This window comes from Buteo buteo, unplaced genomic scaffold (assembly GCF_964188355.1).
Source record: "Buteo buteo unplaced genomic scaffold, bButBut1.hap1.1 HAP1_SCAFFOLD_393, whole genome shotgun sequence".
Taxonomy (NCBI): Eukaryota; Metazoa; Chordata; class Aves; order Accipitriformes; family Accipitridae; genus Buteo; species Buteo buteo.
The window spans coordinates 18,361-31,116 of record NW_027439557.1 but is presented as its reverse complement, the minus strand read 5'-3'; the positions used below and the strand labels follow the sequence as shown (position 1 = coordinate 31,116).

Here is a 12,756-nt window from a genome sequence, read left to right as displayed (position 1 = left end):
AAGGGATTAAATAGACACAGGGAGCATGACAGAAGGACAGAGAGAGACAAAAGGGACAAAGAGCAGGCCAGCATCGGAGGGGAAAAAACCAACTGCGATGGGCAGTGGGAGAGAGATACGGAAAAAGAAAAAAGTACTGAGGAACAGAAAAAAGAAAGAAGCGACAGCTAGCTGGACAGGGGGACACAGTTAGAAAGGGCGGGAGAGGGAATGGGGCAGAGAAAGACAGACAGAAAAGGTAGCGCAAGAAAGCAAGGCAGAGGGACAGCAAGGCGGGGCGGGGGGGAAGGGACAGGGGTCTGGACAGAGATGGAGAAATAAGCAGCAGGGACAGAGGAAAAGAGACAGAAAGAGGGACAGGGAACATGGCAGAGAAGGAAAAATCAGGACAGCGGCAGGACGGAGATCAAAAACTGGGACGGTCCTCAGGACAGAGAGGAATACGAATACGAGCAGGGAGCGGGACAAAGGGATACAGCGAGAAACAACGGGACAGGAAGCAAGACAGCGCGACAGACAAGAACAATGACAACGAGAGAGAGAGAGACAGAGACCGAGACCGTGAGAAGCACAGGGGGTTGGGAAATTTAGAAAGAGAGGTATCAGGAGCCCTGCAGAGAGAGGGAGGGTGAATAAAAAAGGGGCAGGAAGCAGCACAAAGGGTCACAGAGAGTAAGAGATGACCAGGAAGGAGGACGGGGCCAGTGAGATCCAGAATGACAAAAATAAACAGCAACGGCAAGCAAGACAAAGGGATAGAGAGAGAAACAGAAAGTAGGAAGAAGAGAGATAGGAAGGCAGGGACACAGAGCGGCACGTACAGGCGCAGAGAGGAAAAGAACGCCAGGGGAAGAGGCCAGAGAAATTGGGAGGCGGGGAAAGAGGCGGATGCAGATCAGGACAAGGAGATGGAAAAGGAAAAAACAGCATCTGGCTGCAGGACAAAGACGGGGAAGGGGTGGGGGGGAGAGGGAGAGGGAGCAGGACAAGAATGCAGAGAGAAAAAGAAAGGGGGGCAGTCGAACGAGAGAGAGAGAGAGGGGAAGGGGGGTGGGAGGAAGAGGGAGCAGGACAAGAGAATAGACAGAAGAGGAGAGGTACAGGGAAGCAAAATAAAAATAAAAAAAAACAAACACAAAAAACCCAAACATCACAACAGCATGAGAAAGCGAGGGGGTCAGGAGAGGGGGAGGGAGGGACCGGGATGCACAAGAGGAGCGACAGGGCCCCGAGGGGCCAGGACTCACCACAGCTCTCGCTCTTGGAGCTGCCAGGAGACCTTGCCAGCTCAGACGCTTCTTTCTCCTTCTCTCCTGCCTTCTTCTTCTGTAACTCCAGTCGCTTGGCTGTCCTCCACATAACGGAACACGCGAGCATCTCGCGGCTCTTACGAGATGAGGCCTCCTAGACACGTAGCCTCGCTCGCTCGCTCACTACGTGGCCGTACCGCGCTGCTGGTCATGTATACGGACCCTGGCAGCCTGACCTGCTGTGGACTACGAGAAGGGATCCTCCCACACCCAGAGAAGCAGGCTCTCTCTTGCCTGCAGCAGGAGGCAGCTGCCAGCCAGATGGCCTTCCGTTTCTTCTTCTCTACCTTTCTCTGGCCTCTCCAGCTTCAGCAGCTCCCATCCACAGCCAGCAAGCGCTCCGCCTGTCCCTCTGTGCTCCCGTGCCGCGAGGAGAGGGAGGCCAGGCAGAGACAGCCCACGCAAGCCTGAGGCTGCTGCAGTCAACGGCATCCCCGGGGACGAACGGACAACCGCACTCACTCTGGGAGAGGGAAAGAGGCAGCAGTGACCGTTATTACCGTAGCTCGACCCTGGCCGAAGCCCCTCCTTCCGCAGGGGCTTCCGCAGACGCCGCTCGTTCCCCGCGCCGCTGCTAGCGGCACCCACGCTCAGGGAGACTCGAGAACATCGGAGGGCCAGCTTGCTGCCCTCACGACAGGGCTCGGGGGCTGCCTGCGGCTACAGCACAGGCTTCAGGGGAGGGGCTGGAGTTGGGGGCAGCCGCACGGGCCGAGCGGGGCCGGGGGAAGGCGCCAGGGGAGCTCCGGCGACTCGGGGAGGCACCCGCTGGCCGCACCTGGGGGGTGCCCGCCTCCGTCCCCTCTTCCCTTCTATTGGCTCTCGGGGAACTGCCTGGCGCTGCCCTGGCCCGGCTCGCCTTCGGCGGACCGGGAGCCTGCCGCGGCGGCCTCTTCGCAGCTTCCCGTCCCGCCAGCGCCCGGCGGCCAGCGGGCAGGAGGCACACCCCGCCCCCGCCGGAGGGGATCGCTCGCCTCACCCGCGGTCCCAGCGCTCGCCCGCTGCCGCCGAGACCCGCGCCCTGCGCGCCACCGCCACGCTGCTCCCGGATACCGCGCATGCGCCGGAGGGGCCGGAGCCGCCGAGCAAACGCCGGGCTGCCCCACGGCGCATGCGCCCGGGAGGCGCGTCCGCACGGCTGGTCGGGGAGTGGGCGCAGCGGGAAGCCCGCGGAAAACTACGCGAAACCGGCAACGCTCCTGCGTCTGACCTGGTCGGACCCCGGGGGCCGCGGCGGCAGCGAGGACTACGCCGCGCCCGAGAGCCACGCTGCCGCCCGGCCGCCGAGTCCGCGAAAACTACGGCTCCCGGCATGCCCCGGGAGGCAGCCTGCCCTGCTGCCTGACCCCGAGGGGACACCGCCTCCGTTTCCGCCCACCCCCACGCCGGCGCAGCCGCAGTTCCCGCCGAGCCCCCAGCGCCGCTCCGGGCAGCTCCGGCGCGCTTTCGCCGCCCGGCTCCGGCACGGCGCGGCGCGGCACCCCCCGCCCGGCTCCGGGCAGCGGCCGCCGCCGCTCCGGCACGGCGCGGCCCCGCCGCCGCTCCGTGCATCCCACACGGACCCCGCCGTCCTCCTCGGGGCTTTCCCCGGAACCCGCCGGCCGGCTACGCAGCCCCGCCACGGGGCCCGGTGAGCACCGCACACACACACCCCCCCCCCGCGCGCACTTGCTCCCAGCCCCCCTGTGAGCCCCCCCCCCCCCCGCGCGCACGTGGTCCCAGCCGCCCTGTGAGCCCCCCCCCCCCCCGCGCGCACTTGCTCCCAGCCCCCCTGTGAGCCCCCCCCCCCGCGCGCACGTGGTCCCAGCCGCCCTGTGAGCCCCCCCCCCCCGCGCGCACTTGCTCCCAGCCGCCCTGTGAGCCCCCCCCCCCCGCGCGCACTTGCTCCCAGCCGCCCTGCGCCCCCCCCCCCCGCGCGTACTTGCTCCCAGCTCCCCCGTGAGCCCCCCCCCCCCGCGCGCACGTGGTCCCAGCCGCCCTGTGAGCCCCCCCCCCCCCGCGCGCACTTGCTCCCAGCCCCCCTGTGAGCCCCCCCCTCCCGCGCGCACTTGCTCCCAGCCGCCCTGCGCCCCCCCCCCCCGCGCGTACTTGCTCCCAGCTCCCCTGTGAGCCCCCCCCGCGCGCACGTGGTCCCAGCCCCCCTGTGAGCCCCCCCCCCCCGCCCGCCCGCACGTGGTCCCAGCCGCCCTGTGAGCCCCCAGGGCTCCCCCCCGGCCTCGGCACCGGCGGCCCCCACCTCCCCCGGGCCACCCCCGCCTCCGACGTTCGCGGTCCGAGGGGCGCCCGGCCCCGCTCACCTTCTCCCGAGGAGGAGCCGCAGCCCGGCCACCGCTCCGCTCCTGCCTGGGCTCCCACCGGCCCCGCCCCGGCCCCTCCCCTGGCAGCCCCCCCTTTCCAGGGAGGGGCCGGCCCCATCAGCCTCACTGCCCGCACCTGCGGCTCCTCCAGCCCCGGCCCGCAGCTGGGGGACCGAAACCCGGAACAAAACTCCTCAACACCCATGGGAAGTTAAGCAGCAGGCACTTCCTTGATTGAATGAAAGATGGCAAGAGTCATCTCAGTTGGAAGAGGTGTTAACTGGGGTCAAAATACAGATTTGAATACTCATCTTATTTTAGTTCTAAGACTTGGCGATTGCCAGGTATCATCTTTTCCGTTTACCCGGGTCCACCAGCGAGGCCACAAGGGAGATTTCTTCCAGAGAGAGGATAGAGTTATTAAGTCTGAAGTCCACGATTTGCCTTTCTCCTTCATGAAAAGGTGAGTGGATCATATATCATCACTAGTCACCCAAACAGTTAACCCTGAACTTTTCACCTGTCCTTTAATACAGTCAACTCCAAGCTAAATGTTTTCCGTTATTAAGAGGGGACCAAAGGTCATGTAAAATATTATTATACTTTCTACAAACACATCCCCATCTGAGAGCTTTAGCTACTAGAGAAAGTCGTTGGAGTGTGGGGTCAGAGGAGCTGCAAGTATAAACCTTCATTCAGCTCTGTTTAGGATGTGTGATTTTTCTCTGGTTGTCTAAACCAGTCTAAATTTCCATAGATGGTCCCGACTCTGGGTGGCTCTAACAAGGATCCTGGAACTCCAGTAAATTCTAAACAGCGTTTTATATTTTAAATATGATCCCAAGTTCCTTTCTGCACTTGTCTCTACGGTTTTGGCAACTGACAGCCCCCAGGGGTGCTTGTACAAGTTTCTCCCGAAGGGCGAGTAAATTAATTCTTTTGTCCATGAGGTGGATGGTTTGGTAATGTTATAATTCACAACGCCATAATTCCTTCTTTCAAATGTTAAAAAAATAATTGCCTTTTAAATCCATCCCATTTAATTTGCTAAAATGATTCTCATTGTTCTACATCTTTTCTCAAGTTTTGGTTAAATTCAATGTCAGTATTCTCCACGGAACTAGATTTTCATCTGACTTTGGAATCGGAAGGCAGGCTGTTACTGAGGTTAAATTTTGTGTCTTTACAAAACTTTGAATCAGTTACAAAACTAGATTTTTTTTTTTTAATCCAAATTACAAAAACGGTTAATATCAAGATTAATAGCTCAAACAATAATTGTTTCATTTTGTTTATCTCATGTTTGGAACCCCTCAAAAAAACCCACATAAACCCTCTAAACACACAAAAAGATTACTGCCCTCGACAATATTCCTAATAGCAACCCCAATATTGTAAACTTTACACAGCTGTTTTCCCAAATAGATAACGTGAAACTTACTTATAGATTTTCAATTTTAAAGGGCCAGTTTCTTTAGACTTCCAATTTCTTGTTGGTGCTTTCTTTATTCTTGAATAATGAAGCCAAGCTGCTTCTCCCAGACCTTTACTGCTATAAGGGTTGTTAAAATGACTCGATACGGTCCTTTCCACTTCTCCGTGACTTTATATATATTCAGTCTCCTGGTCGGAAGGGATGCGCTGCTACGTCCAATTCTAAGGGTCCAGCTGTGGAGACATACTGACAAAGTTCCTGAAAAGAATTGCTTAAAGAAATCATAACACCTTTTAAAAACCTATCTCCAAAGGCACTCAAGATACTCAGAACATAGGACTCTTGATATGGTCTTTCATACAACATTTCATAATGACTTAAATTTTCTTTCTCTTCTGGCTATGCTCTGATTCTTAATAGAGCCATGGGTAATGCTTTAACCCATGTGAGGAGTGAGGTTTCCTGACAAATTTTACTCGACTGTTGCTTAAGGGTATAGTTCATTCTCTCTCTCTCTCTCTCTTCCTCCCCCCCCCACTTGCTTGTGGTCTATATGGGGTGTGATAGTCTCAATCTATAGATAATACTTTGCTCAACTTGTCTCCTAATCTTTGCTATAAAATGAGGGCCATTGTCAGATGACATTCTTACAGGCACCCCATATTTTGGTATTATCTCTTTGAGCAAGACTTTGACTACTTCCCTTGCTTTGTTGGCACGACAAGGGAAAGCCTCCCTCGGGCCACCCAGTAAAGATATCAACTAAAACTAGGATAGATCCTTCTTTTCAAGGCAATTCTATAAAGTCAATTTGCTAATATTCTCCTAAAAAATTTCCTTATTTCATAATCCCAAAGATGATCTTATTACTGATTCGGGGATAATTTTATATATAAATTTCACATCCGCTTCTAATTGTTTAAACAATCTTTGTCGTATTTCACTTTCTGTTCCCCGATATACTTTGTGATGTTCAGCTCGGGCAATTTCTCTTATTATTGTGGGTGGGACTATTATTTGACCTGTCGGTGTTACAGCCTATCCTGTTTCATTTTGTTAGCCTGCAATCTAATCATTAATTCTTCATCTTTTTCGTTATAATTTGGAGCTTCTTTAGGCAATTTTATACTTTTCTCTGGAACTAGCGCTAGGATGCCTTTTTCCGCAGCCTCTTTAGCGGCTTTATCAGCCAGTCGGTTACCTGCGTTCGGACCGGTCTTACCTAACCGATGTGCTTTACAGTGCATTATCGTGACTGCTGTTGGTTTTCGAATGGCTTCTAACAATTTCAGTATTTGTTCTGCGTGCTGAATGGTGGTTCCTTGCGCGGATAACAGTCCTCTTTCTCTCCGTATCGCTCCGTGCGCGCGTACTACTCCAAAAGCATACTTTGAGTCTGTCCAAGTGTTGACTCGCTTTTTCCTTGACTTAGTTCCAGAGCTCGAATAAGAGCTATCAATTCAGCCTTTTGGGCAGATATCGTCGAAGGCAAAGTTGGCAACGCAATTACCTCCTCAGTAGTTATTGTCTATCTTGATAAACGTTTTCCTTCACAGATGGAACCGCTTCCGTCGGCATATAGTTCCCAATCTGTTTCTTCTAGCGGCACATCTCAGAGATCCAGTCGGCTGAAGTAAACTCTTTCGATTGTCTGCAAGCAGTCACGTTCCAGTTCTCCTTTAACTTGATCAGTTGTTGAAAACGCAACAGGCTTAACGGTGGTAGTAGTGTTTAGGTAAACATCATCTTGTTCCAGCAACACCACTTGGTATTTCAGCATCCTGGTAGGGGATACCCAATGCCCCCCTTTCTGTTTTAGCACAACAGTTATCATATGGGAAACGTACAGTAATCCTTCGTCCTCTAATCCTTTGTCCTCAGGTGAACTTACGAGCTTCCTGGATCAGTAGCACAGTTGCAGCGACGGCTCTCGGACGACCAGAGCATCCCAGACTCACATTACCTAATCGCTTCGAGAAGTAGGCCGCAGCTCGCCCAGCTGGCCCTAAATATTGGGCCAGGATACCCAGAGCTATACCTCTTCTTTCACGAGCAAAAAGTTCAGGTGTCTTTGTGAGATCTGGCAGGCCTAGGGCTGGCACCCCTATTACAGCCTGTTTCAATTCTTGGAAAGTAGCTTTCTCGGCATCGGTCCAATCCATTGTTTGAGGTTTTGAGCTGCTCCTATAAAGGTCGGGCCAGCAAGCCACAATTTATAATCTACAGGTGACACCACTCGACCATTCCCGGAAACGCTCGTCATTCATTTTTTTAGTCTTAGGTTCGGGGAGACGACAAATTGCCTCTTTTCTCTCAGTTCCCAATTGTCTCGGTCCTTTTAGGATTTTAAAACTCATTTACATAAGTTTCTTCTTTCTGGGTTATTCGGGGTTTTTTCTTTTGACACTCGATATCCACTGATTCCCCAAAAGTTCAAAAAGTTAATAGTTAACTTTGTGCATTGTTCTTCCGTCTCAGCTACAATTAACAGATGATCCATATATTTCGGCAAGATTTCTTGATTATTTTCTTTCTTCCAAATCTCTAATTCTCGTGCCAATTGATTTCCAAAAATGGTAAGACTATTCTTAAAGCCTTGAGGCAAGACTGTCCACGTATATTGTGTTTTTCTCCCAGTCTCAGGATTTTCCCATTCCAAAGCAAAAACCTCTTGACTACTGGGATCCAAGGGAATACGGAAAAAGGCATCTTTTCGGTCTAACACTGTGAACCATTCTTGTTTCTCCATTAGGGTTGCTAACAAAGTATAAGGATTTGCTACTACCGGATGAATATCTTGGACTATTTGATTTATTGCTCTGAGGAGGTCTTGAACTCATCTGTCATCTTTTTCATTAGCCTTTTAACAGGCAAGATCGGGGTGTTATATCTGGATTCACATTCTATTAACAATTTGTATCTTAAAAACGTTTGTATTACCATTACTAACCCTTTCCGACTTTCCGGTTTTAGGGGGTATTGTTTCATTCTTACCGGATTCCATCCTGGCTTTAAATCAACTCTCACAGGTTCTGCTTTTTGGATTTACCGGGAACTTCCCAGTCCAGACGATTGGAATTACAGCATTAGACTTTGACTGGTATAATCTTCTGCTTTCGGTAACCATCTTGTTAACAACAAAGCCACTGCTTCGATACGTTTATTTTCTGGAATTGAAGTTTTAATCTCTCCATTTTTTAATTTAACTTCTGCCTCTAAGTTCTCAAATAGATCTCTCCTTAACAGGAGTTTAGGAGAATCTGGCACATACAAAAACTGCTGAGTGACCCATTGCTTTCCTAATTTCATTGTTAAAGATTTAAAGAAGGGTCTAGTCTCTCGTTCACTTGTTGCACCGACACCACCAATTTCTTCAAAACTTAACTCTCCCTCTAAGGTATTTAAAACTGAAAAGGTGACTCTAGTGTCAATTCAAATCCAATTTTCTGTTCTCCCGGTTTAGCTGTAACCAGAGGTTCTGCTGGGAGACTCCCCTCCGGTCCCCGTCAGATACGTTCACTTAAAAAGAACAAATCTACATACGGCACTTTATTCCATTTACTCTCTCTCCTACAAAACAACAGTAATTGCAATATAGTATTGTAACTCAAAGTTCTGTTTGTTTACCATTTTTCCTGCAATTCATCCCAATGTGCCAATAAACGTCCCAACGGTGATGGTTTTGGTAACTTTTCATCAGCAGTTCCATTTCCTGCACTCTTATTCTTAAACAATTTTGCTAATGCCATTATACTTATATACATTCAAATACCAAATACCAAACAAATGCAAATGACAATTGTCCCAAATAATACACAAAGTCCAACCCAGCAACAGCTTTTGCTTATGACTTACGGGCAGACGCCTAGGCTTCCACTGCAGACGGGTACCCTCCAAGCCCCAACCCTGCGAAGCTTTCGCCGCGCCTCACGGGCAGGCTTTCCAGACAAATTCCAAAGCAGCAGCGCCTTACCTTTTTTTTTCCAGGGAACGCTGCGAGGAGCTTTGCGAGTCGAGGGTGACGGTTCTCCCCGAGAATACCTCGGTGCCGGCCGGAGTTCGATCGACACTCGATCTCGTCCAGTCTCACTCGCAAGGTCCCATCTGGGTCGCCAAAACCGTTACCGAAATCCGGAATAAAACTCCTTAACACCAACGTGAAGTTAAGAAGCAGGCACTTTGTTTATCGCAGCGCTGGGGACACGGGGGATCGCTCCTCCAAAGGCGTGTCCCGCTTAGTATCAAAATCCATCAGTTTTTACAGACTTTTCCTGTCAGGTCATTGTTACCTAAGCTCCTTCCGTAAAAATGCATACTATGCTCGTTCTTAAATTTAACCTTTATAATGATCGGTCCTTTGATTATATAACCTTATCAATATTCTTATTTAAAAACAATCATTGGTCAGTTACACTTAGCTCTGCTGACTGGCATCTTCGATACTCAAAGCGAGATGGGAAGGGTAAGGGGGTTTCCAAGCAGCAAACTGGTGTCCACGACGGTTTCCTTAGTTTCCTGAAACAGAACGTAGAAAAACCAGTAACCTCCTGGTGAGGTTTCTAGGGTTAGCTCTCTCAAACTTTTAACAATATTAAGGTTCCTAGAGTGACGCGTAACACAGTTCCTAGAGTTTCTATGGCTGCGTTTCAAACTTAACGATCCTATACGCTATGCTTCACAATTTTACTTCTTAATCAAACCTAACTCTCCCATGTGATTAAATTTTGATTTCTTTACCGGAATATTTGTAACAGCTGGAGCCCAGCAGGAACGGGGGGGGGTGGGGGAGTGGGGGTGGGTTTCACGGCCCAACCCCCTCCCCCCCCCAGCGCCTCACCTCCTCCTCCCCTGGGCTCCCTCACGGCCCCTCCACTCGTGCAAAGGGAGCGCAAACGCAGCCCGGAGGGCAAAGGGGACGGGCGGCCAGCATTTATTCAGTCAGTCGCGTGCCTATCGAGTCCTGCCAGCGAGTCTGCTCCGGGGCTCGGGGCGCCCCCCGGCGCTCCCTCTGCCCCTCGGACACCTCTGATAGCCTATTTCCATACATTCTGTATGGCACGTCTAAATATTGGGATGGTTTTAATATTTTGTACCAGCTGTGGAAACTGGTTTGCTGCTACGTGACTGCAAAAGTGAGATTTGGTAAATAATTATTAGAAATCTTATACTAACACTACGATTGAAACAATAGACAAAAGTATAGCCAAGCAATTAACTAGCAGAGGCAGGTACTCCTAAGTTTTGCAGTTCTTTGCTCTTATGACTAGATGTTCCTGTACGCTGGATGAGAACAATGCTGAAACTGACCACGTGTGATTGAACCTGCGTTAAGCTTCAAGATCAAAGAACAAGGACAAGAATAAAGACTTCGAGGACAGCCAGCAAGAACTTCAAATGGGTCGGTGGTTGCAAAAGCAGCCCTTCGTCTCAAATGGATCCTTCATTGCGCGTGATCGGATGTAGGCAGTGCTATGATAATCGGTTGCCATCGTTTTTATGTATATGTATTCTAATCTGATTAACATGCAATTAGTTATTCTATATAACCTGTTTGTGCTAAAGCTGTGGCATGCACGCTAGGTGGAACTATCCCCCGTGCATCCAGCGCTGCAATGAAGAATGCCTGCTTTCTAAAACTCCAAAACGAGTCTTAGGGAGTTTCTTCGACTGGCTTTTCAGTATCAGGGGTACAAGGGAGGAAAGGGAAAAAAAAAAAAAAAAAAAAAAAAAAAAAGGCAGCGGTGCAGGAAAGAGACGGGACCAGGGGAGGGGCAGGGAGGGACCAGAACGCGGAAGAGGGGAGACAGGGCCCCGAGGGCCCGGGGCTCAGCACAGCTCTTGGCACTGCCAGGAGAATTTGCCAGTTCAGACGCTTCTTTCTGCTCCTCTCCCGCTCCCCTCCTCTTCTGTAACTCCGGCGGCGCGGCCGTCCTCCCCCTAGGAGAACACGCGTCTCATAGGTCTTGCGAGACGAGGCCTCCTAGGCACGGAGCCTCGCTCGCTCGCACGCTACGTGGCCGTACTGCACCGTCGGTGCCGCATCCGGACCCTGCGGCGCACCCCGGCGGTCTGACCTGCTGCGGACTACGAAGAGGGGTCCTTCCACACGCGGAGAGGCAGGCTCTCTCTTGCCTGCAGCGGGAGGCAGCTGCCAGCCGGCCGGCCTTCCATTTCTTCTTCTCTACCTTTCTCTGGCCTCTCCAGCTTCAGCCGCAGCAGCTGCTGCCCGCAGCCGGTAAGCGCCCCGCCTGTCCCTTCGTGCTCCCGCGCCGCGAGGAGAGGGAGGCCGGGCAGAGACAGCCCGTGTGAGCTTTCCTTGCCGGCGGCGTTTCCTTACCGGGAGGAAGCAACGAGCGCGGCGGCACGTCCCGCCGGTGCCGCATTGCCGTTACCGTCGGACGGCACGTGCAGGACTGGGGCAGCCCCGCGCACTCGCAGCCTCCGAGCTGCAGTACCGAACACTGGTCGCGGGGTGGCAGCGGCGAGCGCTTGGCACAACGCGCCAGCGCGCATGGGCGGCACCCCAGCTGCAGTACCGAAGTCTGTTCAATAGGTGGCGGAAGAGAGCGCTGGCGAAACGCGCCGCCACCGCGCATGCGCGACTGCGCGGTGCTGTACGGCGTTTCGGTTGCTAGGCAACAGCAGGAGGGCGGCAAAAGGCGCCACCGCGCATGCGCGGCTCCCGACAGCCAGGGCCGCGTTTTGGTTGCCAGGCAACAGCAGGAGCGCCGTAAACCGCGCCGCCACGCATGCGCGGCTGCCGAGGCGCCTTGTCGTGCTTTTCGTTGCCTGGCAACAGCGGCGAGCGCCGTAAAAGGCGCACTGCGCATGCGCCCTTGCCGAGCTGCCGTAACGCGTTTTGCTTGCCAGGCAACAGCCGGAGCGCCGTAAACCGCGCCGCCGCGCATGCGCGATAACCGAGGCGCCTTGTCGTGCTTTCGTTGCCTGGCAACAGCGGCGAGCGCCGTAAAAGGCGCACTGCGCATGCGCCCTTGCCGAGCTGCCGTAACGCGTTTTGGCTGCTAGGCAACAGCAGGAGCGCCGTAAACCGCGCCGCCGCGCATGCGCGATAACCGAGGCGTCATGTCGCGCTTCGGTTGCCAGGCAACAGGGGCCAGCACCGTAAAAGTCGAACCACGCATGCGCGGTTGCCGAGCAGCCGTAAAGCGTTTTGGTTGCTAGGCAACAGCAGGAGCGCCGTAAAGCGGGCCGCCGCACATGCGCGGTTGCTGAGGCGTCGTGTCGCGCTTTGGTTGCCAGGCAACAGCGCCGAGCGCCGTAAAAGGCGCACTGCGCATGCGCCCTTGCCCACCTGCCGTAACGCGTTCCGGTTGCCCGGCAACAGCTGGAGCGCACCGACGCACCCCACCGCGCATGCGCCCCTCTCTCCAACGCCACTTCCCACCTTCGGTCACCGGGCAGCAGCATCCGCATCCCCGTAACGATCCTCTTCGGAGCATCAGCTGGATGAGGGATGACTGACAGCTCAGACCAGTAGAGACCAGCCACAGGCAGCAACTACTTACTGGGGGCACAGGGCTTACGTTGCCCTGCCCTTTCCCCACTCGCAGCCCGGGCAGTCATCTTCAGCGCCTCCGTTCCAAAAAGCACCCGAGTGCCTGGAGCGTTTACAGCAGTCAAGTGCAAAGAACAGACAATTCGGGTGGTCGCTTCTGCCCCTGCCCTCCCCACCCCATTATCTAGAGAGGAGAAC

General features: G+C 53.4%; 1 long non-coding RNA gene across 1 annotated transcript; it reads left to right on the top strand.

Annotated features, from left to right (window-relative positions):
* Positions 1-2,842: 2,842 nt before the first annotated feature.
* On the top strand, positions 2,843-10,136 carry LOC142028435 (uncharacterized). Its single transcript, XR_012649593.1, has 3 exons — positions 2,843-2,940; positions 3,929-4,070; positions 9,030-10,136. It is a non-coding gene; the product is annotated as an uncharacterized LOC142028435 (long non-coding RNA).
* Positions 10,137-12,756: the final 2,620 nt, after the last annotated feature.